General features: G+C 39.8%; 1 long non-coding RNA gene across 6 annotated transcripts in view; it reads left to right on the top strand.

Moving 5' to 3' along the window:
- LOC107309733 overlaps positions 1 to 16913 on the top strand; it is a 269937-nt gene that overhangs the window by 235027 nt on the left and 17997 nt on the right. For all 6 annotated transcript variants that reach the window (XR_004306137.1, XR_004306132.1, XR_004306134.1 and 3 more), the window contains one exon: positions 375 to 15060. This is a non-coding gene — a long non-coding RNA (uncharacterized LOC107309733). The remainder of the gene's footprint in view (positions 1 to 374; positions 15061 to 16913) is intronic.

The raw sequence follows: 16913 nt of genomic DNA on the forward strand, positions 1-16913 counted from the left end.
TTTTTTTTATTTTTTTATTTTTAAAGGGAAATTCTTTCTAACCGCTAGAGAGGGACATGTTTCGGTCGAGATTTTTCCCCCCCGAGTGAAATAGTGGACCGCATCAGCATCCGATTTGGGTGCGTCATGTGGTTTCTCATGTGATGCTGGTCTCGCTGCGCTTTGGAGGGTGAGCCTTTGTGACTCCACTCTTGGACAGTAACATACAGCAACACAGGAGACTTTGGGGAGAGGTGGGGGGGGAAGACACCCCCCTAGGAAAACCCCAAAGCCCAGAAAATAAAGTTACAGCCCTTTATTATAGTCATAATTTCTTTTTAACTATTTGGCTTCTATTTTTAATTCTGGGTCTTCCCTCTTCTCCGTTCCTGCAGGCACGAAGCTGCACTGTTCAGAAGAAGCAAGATTCCTTCCTCACAGCTACGGCGCTGCGACACAGCCTGCTTTTTCGCATTTACCTGGGTGGCTGCTGCTGGTTCTGCTGCTGCCGCTGCAGCCTCGCTGCCTGCGCTTCACCCCAGCTTGGCTGATGCGAGTCTCCCTCATCTGTACATCGCTAAGGAAGAGAAGCGATGGAGCCGCAATTTTTCTGTTGGTTCTGGAAGCAAAGGGTTGTGATGTGGGGTGGCTTGGGGGGGTTTTCTTTTTTTATGTTTTTTTGGTGGGGAAAGAAAGGAGGGATATTAATATAGGGTGGAGTGGGTAAAAGCTTAAAGAAATATGATGAAAAGTAATCCAGTCCTCAACAAGGGCATCAGCAGCAAGAATCCAGCCACTGCTGCTCCAAAGGAGGATGGGGAAAGCCACAGAGCTGCAGTCGAGTTGCACCTCAGCGTTGTGCTGGAGATGGATAAACAAGGTATTGGTTGTATCTGCCTGCTAAGGCAAAGCCATGGGAGGAAGAGAGAGCGAGAGAGTGTGTGCAAATGCAGTGGAAGAAGAAACGCTGCATGCTGTTTGTCTGATTCTGTGCATTCTCACTGTGGAGAGGATGGCGTGATTAAGAAAGAAATGTATGGATGGAGGCACTGTGAATTGTAGCTCCAGCACTCCTGATGCTGTCAGGGAGGGAACTGATGAGCTAGGTGGCTGCAGCAGTATCCCCAGGGAAAACAGCGGCCATGCTGTGTATGTATGTGCTTATGTATGTGTGCTTATGTGTGTGGGAGCATGTACAGGCATGAAAGAAAGGCATTTCTGACCAATTTACTGAGGAAGCTTGTCACTTTGATGGTCAGACTTGATTGCAGCTTGTATTTTCAGCTCTAGTTCTACACCCAATTCCTGAGTGAGGCGGCACTTTGTGAATGCAGATGTAGGCAGAATTCTTCTAAGAAATGTGAAAGCAGATTCTGTTTAACACCTTGGAGCACTGAATCTATTGCACTGTGTTGAGAGAAGCTAAGGAGGGAGGGGTCATTTTCTCCATCTTAAAATCTTTATAAACACGGCTATATTCAGTATGGCAAAAAAAAATTCTATGCAAAAAAAAATTCTATGCTGTAAATAGAAATGTGATCAATCTAATCAAAACAAATGCATCCCAGATGACTTCTAGACCAGCTGGCTACCACAGTCATCGGATGGCTAAATGCTCAACTGAGCATTTATAGTCAGCATTATATCTCTTTTTTTTTCTTTTTTCTTTCTTTTTTTTTTTTTTTTTTTTTGATTAAGAATTTTATAATCAGCTTCTGATTAAAAATGATTATTCCTCTATTGAAAAGAGACAGCAGTTAGCAACAGATTTTTCTGAAATGCACCTATTTTTTTTTGTTTGTTTTTTTGTTATTGTCATTTGATTGGCTTGGGCTCTTTTTGTTTATCTGTTTGGTTTATATTTCTGCGCATGCATTGAGGAGACTGTGCTTTTAGAACAGGGACACTTGTCACAGTGCTTGGCATACTGAGTTCAGCTGGTAGCTCGGGTTGCCCATGTCTGAACAATGCAAAAATAGGGAAAACAAGTACTGCAGTCAGCTAGTAGGACTTGGCGTGGCTTTTAGCAGCTGCCTACTGAGAAAGAGGTTTCTTTTTTCCTTTTATTTTTTTCCCTTTTATACAAATCCGTAGACCATAATGTCATCCTAAAATGCGTACGAGGGGATTTCCCAATAGTCATGGTGAGCTACCCTGCAAGATGCCTGTCTGGCCCTTCCACTGTTTGTTACCCTGTCTACAAAGGCTGCCCTGTGTGTTGGATTATATTTAGCCAGCTGCTGGGTAACATTCTTGTGCTGGGGGCAAAGGAGTCTTATTACTCCCATACTGTAGTTTTGTGCTTTCTTAAAGAAAAACAACCTTGGCAAGACAGCAGGCTCTGAAAAGAAGTGTATACTGCTCCTGCACCTTTCTGAAACTGCCGTGCTTCTAACTCAGACTGTTTTAAAGCAAGCGAGCAGGAGGAAGAGTGGCTTTTAGCTCATAGCTTCAAAGCTGCAAAATGTCAGCACCTTGTAATTAGGAACCCGTGGTTACGTCAGGGACTGTATCTCTCCAAGAATAGCTGTGTGATATGTGCCACAAAGCAAAGGAAGGCAGTCATAACCTGGTTCTCGAGCCTGCTTTGAACAAGAGAGTGAAATGGATTAATGAATCGGCTGCATTTGTAAATCAGAGCTGGATGGATTACATGTATAAGACTGGCTGCACTCTGCAAAAGTGAAGACTGAATTATCGGTTTGTCAGAGGGCACATGTTCGCTGAGTGGAAGTGTGAATCCTTCGGAAGAAATGCAGACAAGCCATCTGTCCTAGAAAATGTCATTCCTGTCTCCATCTTGCAAAGGAGGCTGTGTGCCACGAGGCATGGGAAGGAGTGACCGGCCAGCCGCACCAAGGTGTTTAAAAGCACGCGTCAAATTAAGCACAAAGCCAGCACACCAAAACTCGGCTCTGGCTTTGCAGATTTGATGTTGAAATACCACCCCAGTGCAGACCTACTGCGATCAGGTGTGGTTTTTATTAAGGCTTCTCTGGCTGAGGAATGGTGCAAAAAAAGCCTTAGCACAACATCTTGCAGCCAAACGTGGTCCTGGGGGTGCACAGGGAATGCTGCAGTGCGGGGCTGCCTATTCCGCAGGGATATGCCTGGAGCTTTCTGACCCCTGCTGTTGTTTTTCGGTCTGGGCTGGCGGCTCCACAGCACTTAAGCGCTGAGATTGCAGGGGTGCTTACCCTGCTTTGACCAGCCTTTCCCTGTGCTGTGACTGGAGATGTTTACATGGCTTTTATCGACAGCCCTTCACCAGTCAGTGTGCATTGCTGCCTGTTTCTGGCAGCCTGGCATGGTTCCCTGGTCCCAGCACAAGTCAGCTGCAGTCCTGCTCTTTGTGCTGTTCTTTAGATTACCAGGATAGGTAGATTGTATTATGGAAACACTGGTTGTGGGTTCTGTTTGTTGGGTTTTTTTTGTTTTTCTTTTTTTTTTTTTTTTACCCTGACCGTGAACACAAATTTGTAGGAGGAGATGACTCTGTATATTAAACCAATAGCTCTTTGAATTGTGTGTAGTATAATTTAAATATACTTACTTTAATTAGTAGGAGCTTACAAAAGCCGGCATTGTCTGGGGCTGTTTAATTTACATCGTGGCCTCTGTCAATGAGCACAACTTGCCTGAACAGATTGCCATATTCTGCGCAGCCGGCAGGGTGGAAGGCGTTACTTTGTTTGTGTTCCTTCCAACAGCTGGTCATTAATGCAGGCCCCATCTCCAGAGTGAAGTGCTGGTGGACATGAATGGCCGCCTGATTAATGCTGCCCCTCGACGGCTCCTTCCTCCTGCAGTGATGCTCGCAGCAGAATAATGCAGCGTGATTTGATTGCGCTCTAACAGGGCAGTATGTCATTGTGTCACCAAGCAATTGAGGTTATTATGGGGCAGGGCAGACAGACGGGACAGTGGGGTTACTAGACCGTGGCATTTTTAGAAATGCAGGCCTGACCTACTTAGAGTTATTCTTGCTGGCTGGCAGCTGCATGGTGCATGGCTTGTCCTGATAGGCTGAGGCTGTTGCTAGGGGGAATTAGCATGAATTTTTCCACATACAGACTCTGTGATTGAATGATAAAAGCTGACTGGAATTAAAGAGATTCGGTTCAGTATTATGCAGATTTATCTCCCTTGTTTTTTCCTCTCTCAAATACATAAAAAGGAGAAGACGACTGTTTCCATTCATTTTTGACCTATATATATATATATATTTTTTTTTTTAATTTTATTTTATTTTTTCCAGAGGAGGGCAGAAGCACTGTGAATTTTTGATCATTTACTATTTAAGTCGTTGAAATGATATGACAGTGGCCATGCATCTTTAATGTATAGGAGATTCAAATTCCTTCTCTGCAGAAGGCAATGAAATGAATATAGTTTATACTCTGGTCAGACCATCTTTTTTTTTTTTTTTTTTTTTTTTTTTTCTCTGTTTGAAGCTATGTCAGATTCTTTCATCTGGAAAGGGGAAACGTACACCAGGTTTTATTGCATAACATCACTTGGCTATTTTTAGCTATCTGCACTTCACAAAATTAGTCTTGTGTTTGTGCTGCTGGATGAAATGAATCCCCAGACTGTGCCTCCTGTATGCAGAGACATGCACCCAGGATGTGCTGTAGTGTGCCGTGTTCATCTGAAAAGATGAGCACACACACTGCAGACATAGCAGCTCTGCCTGCTGGCAGAGAGCTGACGACTGGCCTTTAAGCTGATTGATTAGATAACCTTTTGCGCATTTTGAAGCATTTTTCTGCCTTTGGTTTGAAGTTGGATTCTCTTGATAGCCCTTTTTTATTTATCTACATCTGCTTAAATCAGTCGTTTTTTTTTTTCAGAGAATTCTGTGTTCCCTCTGGAAGCAAATAAAAACAATACTCAGTGAAGACTTCTTTGATGTAATTATGAATATTTCCTTTGTTATTATCGCTAATTATAAGATATCTTCATCCAAACTGCAGTATCCCCTGTGTGATCCTTTACCATGCAAAGGAGTTACAATTTAGCACTTATGATTTTAAAACAGTTTTCATGGCAACATCTCCTGACATCACACTCAAAAGAATTGTGACTTTCCAGTAGCTGGGAATGGGGGAGAGGGACTCTGAAGTCTTTGTATTTGCCAAATGAGTGTGTGACTCATTGCTGAAAAGTGTGAGCTCATTCAAGTTTCATATGAAATACCTGGATGAATGAGACACTTCTCAGAGCATTGTCTGTCTAGATGGCCAGAATTACCCCTGGAGTTTCCTGGCCCCCTGCCTCAGCCCATGAAGTTTCTCTGGAGGGTTTCATGGTGAAGCAGTTAAACATGGAGACATATGTCTGAATGCATTTTGTACAGATTTGAATTTCTTGTGTCTCTTTTCCTGTTCATCATTTACTGCTGAAGCACATAGCTTCACTGTCTCTTTCTTCCTGACAGCCTTGTGGATTGACAGACTTGTAGAGGCATGAAAGTGAAGACAGGCATTATTGGAAACCCACAGGTTGCTCCTCCTGGCTGTGTTCTTACCATCTGTCCAGATGTAACTCCAGAAAGTGTAACTGTGATGCAGGTCCTGCTTCCCACAGCAGGAATCACTCCTGCTAGTGTTCTCTTGATCAAAGCCCTATTTCTTGATCTGCTTTCTTGTGGGATGCAGTTGGTGGCTTTGGCTTTGCACCTGGGCTACCATTTTCACTTTGGCGTGTCTTCCAAACATCCCTTGATGCTTTGTTTTCTGCTGTTTCCCCTCATGCTCCCACTTGCATTCACAGAATCACAGAATTGTAGGGGTTGGAAGGTATCTCTAGAGATCATTGAGTCCAACCCCCCTGCCAAAGCAACTTCCCTACACTAGGTCGAATTAAACATGGTTTATTCCATGTGATAAACCTCTTCTAGTGATGAGAGAGGATCAGGTCATGGAGAGGTTTGCTTTTGGAAGGGTAAGCAATGGCCAGGCTTTGTGTGCAATTGTCTGTTTAAGTTTTCTCCCTCACTGGATGTAGCCAGTCTTAGTTTCACCCAGTTGACTTGCAACATCAGCTAACTTGTACTTCAGCAAATCAAAACTACCGTACAATATTACATTCATTTCAGCGGAAACCTCTTTTTTAGAAAAATGAACTGAGTGACATCTTATTTTGGGATATTCATGCTTAGAAAGAGCCCAAAGGAAGGCAAGAAACAATATTAAGCATGCACTCTATGGAAAAGAATTATATCCCTGATATTTGTTTGGGATTTCAGCACAGTGAACATTTATAATAGGCATCGAGTCAGTCAGTTTTAACAAACTGTCAAGTGACATATTAAATATGAAAAATGAAGTGCACCAGAAATTGTACTCAATATTAGGTTGCTATTCTGCAAGTCTCCTTAATGGAAATTATTCCAAATAAATTAATGTGTGAATTGTCTGATCATAACGCCTGGGATAATTATAAGTAGCAGAAATATGGAGTTAATGAAACAGAAACAAAATCTAGCTCTTTCTATGTATGTGTTTATAAAGCATAAGAATCAGGGCACCAGAGGAGTTTGTAATATATGTCTGTTGAAAATGCAGTCGATTGTGTACATTCCTTTGAAAAACATGTTAAGAATTTTCTGATTGTCTCCTCTGAGGTTTCTATTGTTGTAACAACTCACACCTCCCACTCAGAAGTTGCTTACCTACAAAAGATTGTTTTGCACTGTTCAGCATTCTTGTACCATGACCTCTCCTGTAAGCTGTGAAAGGTCTATTGTGCTGCGTTTCATGCTCTGGGGTGGCTAAGCAAGGGCTGATTTACGATTAGCATATGCAAACAATTTTTTCTTCCAGTCAGGGATGCAAAATCTTGCCACTATTTGAGTTGGCTGTGGTGGTCGGTGTATTCCTCACCCAGGAGTCTTGGCTGATTGTGCACATTGTGCATTTTGTGATGTCATTGCAGCTTTCTGGTTTTATGGAAAGGAGCAGAGGATGCAGGATATAGAGTGGCACCTCTAGTTTCCCATGAAGGGATAATGGCAGCAAAGAGTGTGCTCACTCCCAGCCTTCACCTCCTGCCAGGACCACAAAGATCAGTTTTTCTGCAGCAAATTTGTTTTGGTTCCAATTTCAAACCCAAAGTAGGAGGAAGTGTATTATATTTCTTAAAAAGTGGCATTTGGCACATTCCTTCTACTGCAATACAGGAGGGAATACAAATGTTTTACAAATTAAATTAATCCTTACAATATTTTTTTTCCTGTGATCCACTGAGATGGAAACAAATTCTGTAACATTACCTTCAGCCAGGAGCAGCGTTATTGTGTATATGAATGTAATCCCACATTCATATTTTTTCTGCATGTGTGTGCCTATATACTCGGAAATATTGTATACATATTGTGTGTATGTGTGTATAAAAGATACAGACAGTTTACACAAGAGCAGTACTGGAGCACACATTATAGTGTATAATCACAGTTGCCTCAGACTAATACCAGAACTGTGCTTCCAGGTGTTTGATGCTGGCTTATTTATGGTGAATGCATCTTGTCATAAAATTAGTGCCATTTCAACACAGAGCATAACTATCACATTATTCTTGTCATCCCATTCACCACTAGCAGCAACAAATGATGCTGTGTAATTGAAAGATAACGAAAAGGGGGCATTATGGTGAAAATTAGTGTATAATTAGATAGATGGAGTCTATAACCACTTTTCACTTTTTGTAGTCACAAGTGATGTAAAATGAAATGCTTGATGGATGTTTAAGACAGAGAGACAAATTTTTTTCTTGTTGTTAATTCTTCCCTCCTGCTGTTAGGTCACACCTGCTTTAAAAGTGAATCCAGACTTAAATCTTGACAGAGATCATGACCCTACTTCAACCAATGGTTGTTTTATCTTGGCATTCAGTGAGACCAGGTATCTGGTCTTCATATTTTCAGCTGGACATGTCTTTTTCTCTCTTCTCACTCCAAAGTGTAGTATTTCTGTTTTTAAGCTTTCTCTTTTCCTCCAAACATTCTTTGAACACTTAAATCTTTAAGCAATGTACCATAAATTTGCCCTTGAGTATGAGAAAACAGGAGGATGTAGCACTTCCCTACTGAGTAGATAAGGTTGATTTGGGGTTAGTCTCCATAGCTTTGTGTTTTCATATGCTTTTGTTTTCATTATAAAATATTTCTTGTTTAATTGAATTGACTGAAGGGAAGGAAAGGCAAGGGGAGGGGAGAGGAGGGAAAAGGGGAAGAGAAAGGGAAAAGGAAAAAAGAATGAAACCAGGCTGTTACAGTCTGTGGAAACTTAGGGAATAAGGTGGTTATGTCTTGACCTACAGATATAGGGCCTAAAATTGCAGAGACAGAAAAAATATGATCTTTAAAAGGAAAGGCTTCCTAGCTCTCTCATGACTTATTCTGTTATCATCATTGAAGTTAACAATGGATTCCTTTTTTTTTTTTTTTTAAACTTTGATGTTACGTAAATAAAACACACCCACATCCAACAAAAATATTAATTTGGATGTAGGTATGCCACAGGTGTGTCTAGAGTTTGCTGTGCTTTTGTTATAAGCCTGACAGACACAGTAATTAGGCCTTTCTGAGGTTAAAAAAAAAAAACTGGATACCTCTGAGTTGAAAGCATTTGAAAAAATGGCAGCCAGTAGATGACTGCTGGTGACAGATTTTGTCCTATGTAATGCTACTCGGAGAACCCAGGCTGAACAGAGGAGGAAGCACTGTGCTGCAAACTTGGTTTGGTGGTGGTTGAAACATGGCTGATGAATCTTTGTGTAAATCTCCTGTTCATGATCTCTTATAATGGCAATATATTATGGCTCTCACTTACAGTTCCCACATGCATGCACAAGGATACATACATACCATTTCAGCTGAACTGAATTGTAAGTGAAATCATCTGCAGCGGTGCACTGCTTTTCTTGTTACTCCTTTGAAACTCAAACCTGCAGTTGTTTGTAACTCACTGGTGAGACTACAAGTTCATTGTCTCTCCAAAGACTGGTAAGGTTGTGTCCCTTTCCCTCTAGCTTTGCCATAACTCCATCCGTGTGAGCTTTATATACCCATTATTTTTGTGGGGGAGCAGAAATTTTGGTGCATATCAGTGCCTTATTTGCTCAACTACAGTCATTACCTCTTATTTGCAGTGAGTATTTTCTGTTAACACCCAGTGAATAGCACACTTCCCTTGCAATTGGACTTGGATTTCTTGGCATTACACTTGTTATTCCTAATATTTTTGAGGTACTGGAGAGACACTTGCAAATATCAGATAAATAAATAGCCTCCCATGGTGTCTCTGTTTCTAGTGTCAGCTCGTATTTACTATGTTAGCTGAACATGACAACAACATGGAAGATATGAATACTAAGAGCTGTCTTCCAAAATATTTTCCCCTGTTTTATGAGAATAATCTCATTTCTTTAGAAGAAACAAGTAAATGGCACACTGAGGGGACCAAGCAGGCAGGTGATATTTGATTTCACAAAGCAGATTCTCATGTTATGATGCATTTGCAAGGAGCAGGATGGGAAAATGATGCTGTGCAGAACAACTTGCTTGCGTGTATTCAAACAGAGTAGATCATCTGAAATCTAAACCAAGTGAAAGCAGAGACTGGTGGACTGCTGGAGAGCTGTGCTAACCGGGGCATGACACCTGCTTGTCTAGTTCTCCAGAGGGATTTTTCAAAGTTTCAAATGTTGCCAGCAGTCGGTTGCTTCCTTTGCTCAATCATATTTACACTGTTTTCATTTCACTGGAGTTTGTAAGGAAAGGTAATATCCTTTATTCAAACCACTTCCTCCCTTGGTTTTTTGATAGCCTTAGGCAGTCCTGGCTCCCTCATATTCTGTGATTCTGTGATATTGTTGTTGACTCTAATGGTAGTTCAGAGCATGTAAAATAATCAGAAGCCAGACAGGATTTTGGAGCAATAGTGTTCCATAATTTAAGATTTCTATATGGATTGTTCATTTCTAATACATAGAAAGTTGGAAGAAATCTCAGGCAGTGAATTTTTGGCTGTGCTCTAGTGCTGCATAATGATGGAGACCAATAAATTCAGTTATACTCTAGGTTTGTTGCAATTGCTGGCTTGCAACACTGCAAATCACATCGGAAGGGAACAAGAGAGGAGGAAAAAAAAGAACAGTTTTCTCAGGGAGAAAAATCACTTATACTAAGTATATTGTCGTGTTTTGTTTCACCCTTAATAAGTCAGCTTAAAGATCCCTTGTTTGTTTATGATGCATACCAGTGTTCACTGATATTTATTTTAATACCTTGTATTACCAAACCTTCTTCTGTGCCTTGAACTTCATGCTGTAGGCTGAAAAGTGGACTTATGCAGCCAGAACACTGAACATGTGCCTTCTGAAAAATGTGTGTATTTTAAGACGGTATCCCTGCATACTTTGACGAACTAAGCTTTGGGAGAAAACAGGATCATCTGGCACTATTACATGAAGAACTGGCATGTTACTGAAGAGAAGTCATTCCATAATGTGATTGTTTTGTGGTTGTTTTTTTTTAAACTATTTTGGTGTCTATGGTTGCTTAGATGAATGAAACAAACTTTGGTGAAACAAACTGAACATAGTTCAGTAAGAAATGTCCCTGTGGAACATAGACTTCCCACAAAAGCATTTTATTGTTTAATTCACAGGGTGAAAGGATATGTTTGCTTTCAAATATATTTGTCATTTGTAAAGGTATGGTTTGGGACATAGAACTTGTTCTTTTGGTGAAAAGTGTGTTTAATCTTTCACACATTCATTGTGTTTTAAGCCCCAAGGTCAGAATTCAGAACTTGACAATTCCTATAAGAATGAGAAACCGATGATAGAAGTGAAATGTACTTTTGGGGCAGTTTTGCAGCCATGTGCTTTATTTTACAGACCAAGTATGCAATTCTGCTTCAACAAATGCAGACAAAAGTCATCGGAGCTTTTCTTTCTTCCCTTCTCCCCCCTTTCTTTCCCTTTTTTGAATTTTTTCCTTTCTTTCTTCTTTTCCAGAAATACTCCAAATGATGATACCTGCAAGTAGCATTCAAAAAAAGCTTCATCACCCCAGTATCAGTACACAACATTCCTCTCTGCTCTCAAACCCCCTTTACTTGTATTTTCCCAGATTATCTTTCTCTATTGGTCTACAATTAGAAATAACAACATCATCAAATAAACCACCACCAACAACAAAACCCCTCTGTTCATTTAGTAGATTCAGTTATACACAGTCCCCGAGCATCTGCACAGGCCTCAACATCTTGGACTGTCACTCGTATTGTGTGCTAATGCTTTAAACACCTAGTTGCCCTTGTTTCTGAGCCATAAAAACTTAATGTATGTGCCAGATTCCATGAAGCCTGTGATTGTTTCTTGAATCTAGATGATGCCCACACCTTCCTTACACCCGTTAGACTATGCACCATATCCATGTACACACATACCTATTCTTTAGAAAAGATGGAGTGGCTTTTTGTCACTCCTTAATCCTTTGTCAAAGGGTAGAAAATACAGTGTTTTTCTTTGTGAGCTGGATGGACATCAGAGACTCTTCTCTTTCTTTGGGTCCCACAGCCTTGCTTTGAAATATTTTTAAAAAGATGAAAAGGGTGTAGTTGTAGCTTTAAAACAATGAACTTTGCACATTACTGAAATAAATGGGTCTCGTTTTTATTCTGGGGCCCAGGTTGAGATAATGCACAGAAGTTTAAAAAAAAAAAACAAAAACAAAAATCTATATGTCTTCTAATTTATTGTCTCCTGACTTTTTTTTTCCTCCCTTTAATTTATTTTTGGAGTCTGAGAAGAAAAGCATGCCAAAAAGGCCCAGTGTACTGATGTGTGAAACTGAAGGAGTTGATGATTCTTATGATCCAGACACCATGCCCTTTGATAGGGTTAATGTAAAAAGAAACATACTGGAAAAAACACACTTAAATATGAAAAATTCCTTAAATTCAGGGTGTGTTCATACACAGTGAAATTTTTACAGTGTGGAAAGCATTAAACCTGATCCAGAAAAAACGTTAGGTGCCCCAACCATTGAGATGTGAATCTCTTTAATCCACGCAAGCATTAGAAAAATCTGAAACATGTGAAAGTTCAAAAGCTGCAAAGCCATTACATGACTCCTTATTCATTTTTCAAATATTGTGACTTTCTATTGAACTGTAAAAAGGCTGCTTCTTGTATTTTTTTCCCTTTTCATAAGCAATATATCAGTCACTCACTCATGTGTTATTCCACATTGTGAAGCTGAAAGGGAGTTTCGTTTGGTTGTGCCTACTTGGGTATAAATCTTTGATTTATTTCAAACGGTTTATGTAGCATTTCAGAAGTTGGTCACTTGCACCTTTTCAGCATTTGCTGTTGGAAAAGGGGGAAAGGCAAGAATTAGGAGAATGTTGACGTTGTTTTTTATTTAAGATCTCTTAGGCTGTTTTTTTTTCTAGATTTTTTTAGCCTGTTTGCTCAAGTGCAGTACTTGAGATAGATAGAGTTGCTGAGAGGCAAGCGAGAGATTGCTGCTACAGTGCAGTGTCTAAAAAATTGCTCTTTATGTAGGGCAACAACCTTAAGGGAGAGCAGAAGGTTTCACGTTGGTTTGTCACCTGAAAATAGGGCTTATTTTTACCAGTGAAACTCCTGTGAGAAGATCATGTAATGACACAGAGCCATTGGAGCTGTTGTCTTTTTTTAAATGATAGCAACTGCAGAATCTGGTGGAGACTTCTCAAGTCTCTACCCCACTCCTCCCCCCATAAATAAATAAATAAATAAATAAATCTTAAAAAGCCAGAGAGGCCTGTTTTCTACATGAAAATAGCGGTCATCCTGAATTTCACTGACTTGCCAGAAGATCTATCAAAGAGTGGAGGTAGCTAATTTCTGGGGCTCATGAGAAGACTGCACTCTAAAGTGATGGACATCATTGAGTCTATAACCTAAGGAAAACAAATGACTCAAACCTCTGCTGGGGCCCAAAGAGCTTAAAGGTAAATATGAGATAAGGACTAGCTGTAGTCATGCTATCCTCTGCTGCCAAGGCATTGCAGCAAAACAAAGGCTTATTGATCAAAAAAGGTCATGGAAAAGAGGACAGGGCTTAAAGAAGATTTTTTGTTTTTGCTTTATTTATTTATTTATTTATTTATTTACTTATTTATTTATTATGAATACAAAAACATTAACCCAAAGATGGAGTTCTGTATGGCAGGTATTTCTCACATACATTCTTTTATTAGTCTGCACAAATAAAATGACTATCTATAATTCTCTTGTTTCATAGAATGACTTCTAGCCATAGTCTCCAGAGTCTTGAAACAGCAGATGTGTCCCTCTGTTTAAAATGGAGAATGTGACAACAGAAAATGAAGTGCTTGGGCCTTCCACTTGATGCTGTTGTGCTCCTCATGTCTAGTAGGGATGTGTAAGCCTGCTCACATGTTGTGGTGGGCAGTGGCTACTGACCTTTTACTGTGGCATATAAACCTTCTCAAGGGTTTGAAACAAATACATGATGTTGACTTCTTTTCCTTGGTGAAGAAGGCTTTTTGCTTAAATGTCTGGTGAAGGTTGTATGGGAAAGGGAGCAATACTTGCTTTCCAGGATCCACAAGCTGTCAACCTTTCATATCATGAAAAATAGAAATAAAGGACCAAGTTATATTGCGAGACTGCTGGAAAAAAGATTGTTAAACACAGAGATCCTAATGTCATCTACTGACAACAGTCTGCTAAATGATGTTTATGTTTTAAGGGCAAGCGGAAAAAGAACATTCCCTTTGAATGACAACTGCCCATCTCATAATGTCATATTGCCATTATCTATGAATAAAGAAAAAGGCCTATTATGTTATGTCTAACTAGAAAGAAACTTAACAAAGAAACACACTGTGTTGTTAAGGAGAGGAAGGAGAGCCTTGTGGTTAGGGCACAGGAGATGTTGATTCAAATTTCTGGCTCTGCGAGAGCCTTCCTCTATGACCTTGAGTGACTCATGTACTGCCTCACTCTAAAATGGCCACAGTACCCAGAGCAAGAGTGATGTGGGTGCTGAGATGGTAAAAAGACCGTCTGAAAAGCTGGCATAAAAATACGAGCTACATGGCTCCTTTTTATTTCTTTTCTTTCTCTCTGTCTCCCTTTCCCACCTTCCTCCTCCCCCCCTCCCCCCCCTCCCGCTTTTTTTTTTAATTGTTGGGGTAATGTGAAATATTAATAATTTAATATTAATAAAAATAATAAACCCAGTAATATTTAAACTAGATCTGTTTCTTACAGAATGAGAAGACAGTTTGGGCCACAGTCAGAATTTGATCAAGACTTGGAAATTATGAGGTTCAGTCGTGTTGGTTAAACACATCTCTACCCAGAATAAGATTACAGTCTGTGATGAAGAATGTTTTCAATTATACTCTGTTAGAAAATAATGTGAAATTTATCTTAAGTTGTCACGGTGCTTCAAAGGCATGGGCTTTTCTCTTTCTAAGCCCTTAAACAAATGCAGGATGTGTTGAGGCAAAACTGTTTCCAATTAAGTTGATGCATAATGCTCTTTAATGTTTCAGGACTAAAAGTTTTACTTAAAGACAAATCCTTTAGCCTGAGTTCAGAAGGATAATTCAGATAAAATTTCCTGGAAAGCAGTCATTTGCCTGAACTTGTGTGGCTGCATGATGTCGGGAGCTCACTTAGCACAGTGTGACACATAGCTATGAGTCTCATCAGAACCATGTTGAGAAATGTAGGGATCCAACTCTTACATCTCTGCACTTTTATTCTGTATTGAAGAACCAACTTTAGCTCACTTGTTGAGTAAGGTTCGCTTAAAGTAGATAGAGCATTAAGAGAAATAAAAGTGATTCTAGGAAATGCCTGTGCTGCTTGTATTCAGTATGAATTTTTTACTACCTTAAGTGTGTTTTGTTCAGAAGAATGAGTTTCTGATGTTCCAAGGGTTGTTTTTTTTCTGCCCAGCTGAAGCATCCCTGTTCATCACTCATCATTCTGTGGAGTGTTAGCCTGAAAACTTATGTCAAGCTGAAGATTAACAAGGGATTAAGAGTGAGTAATGGATTTTCCAGGTAAATTTATGTACATACTCCACAAATTATTTGTTCAGGTTTGGTTCTCCTGCTCTTGCTGGTTTTTGGAGCTGTTGCTGCACTGATCTCTGAAATAAATTGGCAATTTTCTGTACGCTCTTTCTGCCACCTCCATCCCTGCTTCCCTTGCATAGACACTTTCCTGATGAAGCCCAGCCAGCACGGTTATGCCAAAGTTAAATTTCACTCACAGATGTTGACTGCTCTGCGATGCTTTGACTGCTCAATTTTCTTTTCCCTCAAGGCCAAAGTTAAGTCTGCTTAGAACACATACTAAAAACTCGATTTGGCAGAGGTAAACTATATGTGAAAATGATGATAAAATAAATCCTTTCATTTTCATGATGCCAAATAAGCAACAAAAATCACATGACATAGGAAAAATACCCAGTTTATCACCTTGGTCAAAATCTTGTCATATGAGCATGTTTGGCAGTCAGTGCTGAAAGGATTATGGATTTTTTAATCTTGCAGTAAAACATGTGTTGGTTTTTTTATTTTTTTGTGGATTTTTTTTTGTTTTGTTTTGTTGTTTTTTTTTTTTTAATTTTGAAGAGCAAGGATCATTGTGGATAAAGATGGCAGTGTAAGAATCCTTCTAAGCATTGTCTATGTAGTTGGAAGGAGTTTCCGCAAGTATTATTAACCATTTGCAGGAAGCAATAAGATAGAACCTTCAAAATTACTGCATATCTTTGCTGAAGATCAGAACATTAACTTATCTTGACAAAAGGAGTTTTTTCTGTAGTAGTCTTTTCCCCGTTGATGCAGAGTGCCATACCTTGTGTGTAGAATTGTGCAGTGACTAAAAAAGCTTGAGTTTCAGATTTCTACTTGCTTTTGTTGTACTTAATACCTGTGTTAACAAATTAGGTTACATAGATACTGAAATATTGCTTTGCTTATGGATATAGCTATCTCTTTGGCCAGAACCATGACCTAACTTTTGCTTGGTTGTCTTAAAACTAGGTACTTTTGAAAGGCTGTTTTGAAACCTGGCCCTTGAAAATAAAAGAAAATATCTAATAAAAAATTAAAACATACTGTAATTTAAAGCAGTATTCTTATTTAGTTTTGTTTTTTTTTTTTCTAGAAAAGTAAAATCAAATGTCTTTTATATTTTACTTCTTAAACTTAGTGATCGCAAACTGTTTTAAATAAACTTAGTGACTCAGAAGATGCTGGAAATTTGAGGCATTTTGATATATGTACCATAGGATAATTGTTCTACTTCAGGGTGATATCTAGCTATATTATCCACAACAAGTAATCTGTTTCCCTTCTCTGTGTTTGTAACTCTAGCAGTATCTTCAGTTCATAGGAAGATGGTATACTTGTCTCTTGGTATAAATAAAGATCACAGAATCACAGAATTACCCGGGTTGGAAGGGACCTCAAGGATCATGTAGTTCCAACCCCCCTGCATCAGCAGGGCACCAAAACATTATTTTACTAGATCAGGTTTCTCAGGGCCCGTCCAACTGGCCTTGACACCTCCAAGGATGGGGCATCCACAAACTCCCTGGGCAGCCTAGTTCCAGGACTAACCATCTTCTAATAAAGAACTTTCCCCTAATCCAACTAAATCTTCCTCCTTTCACTTAATAACCATTTCCCTGTCCGCTTTATCAGCCCTTTCGAAGAAGTTCTACTCCCTTACCTGGGAGTAATCCCTTCAGTACTGAAAGGCTGCTGAGGTGCACCCCGCAACCTTTCTTCTCCAGGCGGACAAACCCAACTCCTCAGCTTGTCCTCAAGGGGAGTGACTCAGCCCCCTGATGCATCTTTGTGGCGCCTCCCTCGTGGACCCTT

The sequence above is a fragment of the Coturnix japonica genome, chromosome 2, assembly GCF_001577835.2.
Source record: "Coturnix japonica isolate 7356 chromosome 2, Coturnix japonica 2.1, whole genome shotgun sequence".
Taxonomy (NCBI): domain Eukaryota; kingdom Metazoa; phylum Chordata; class Aves; order Galliformes; family Phasianidae; genus Coturnix; species Coturnix japonica.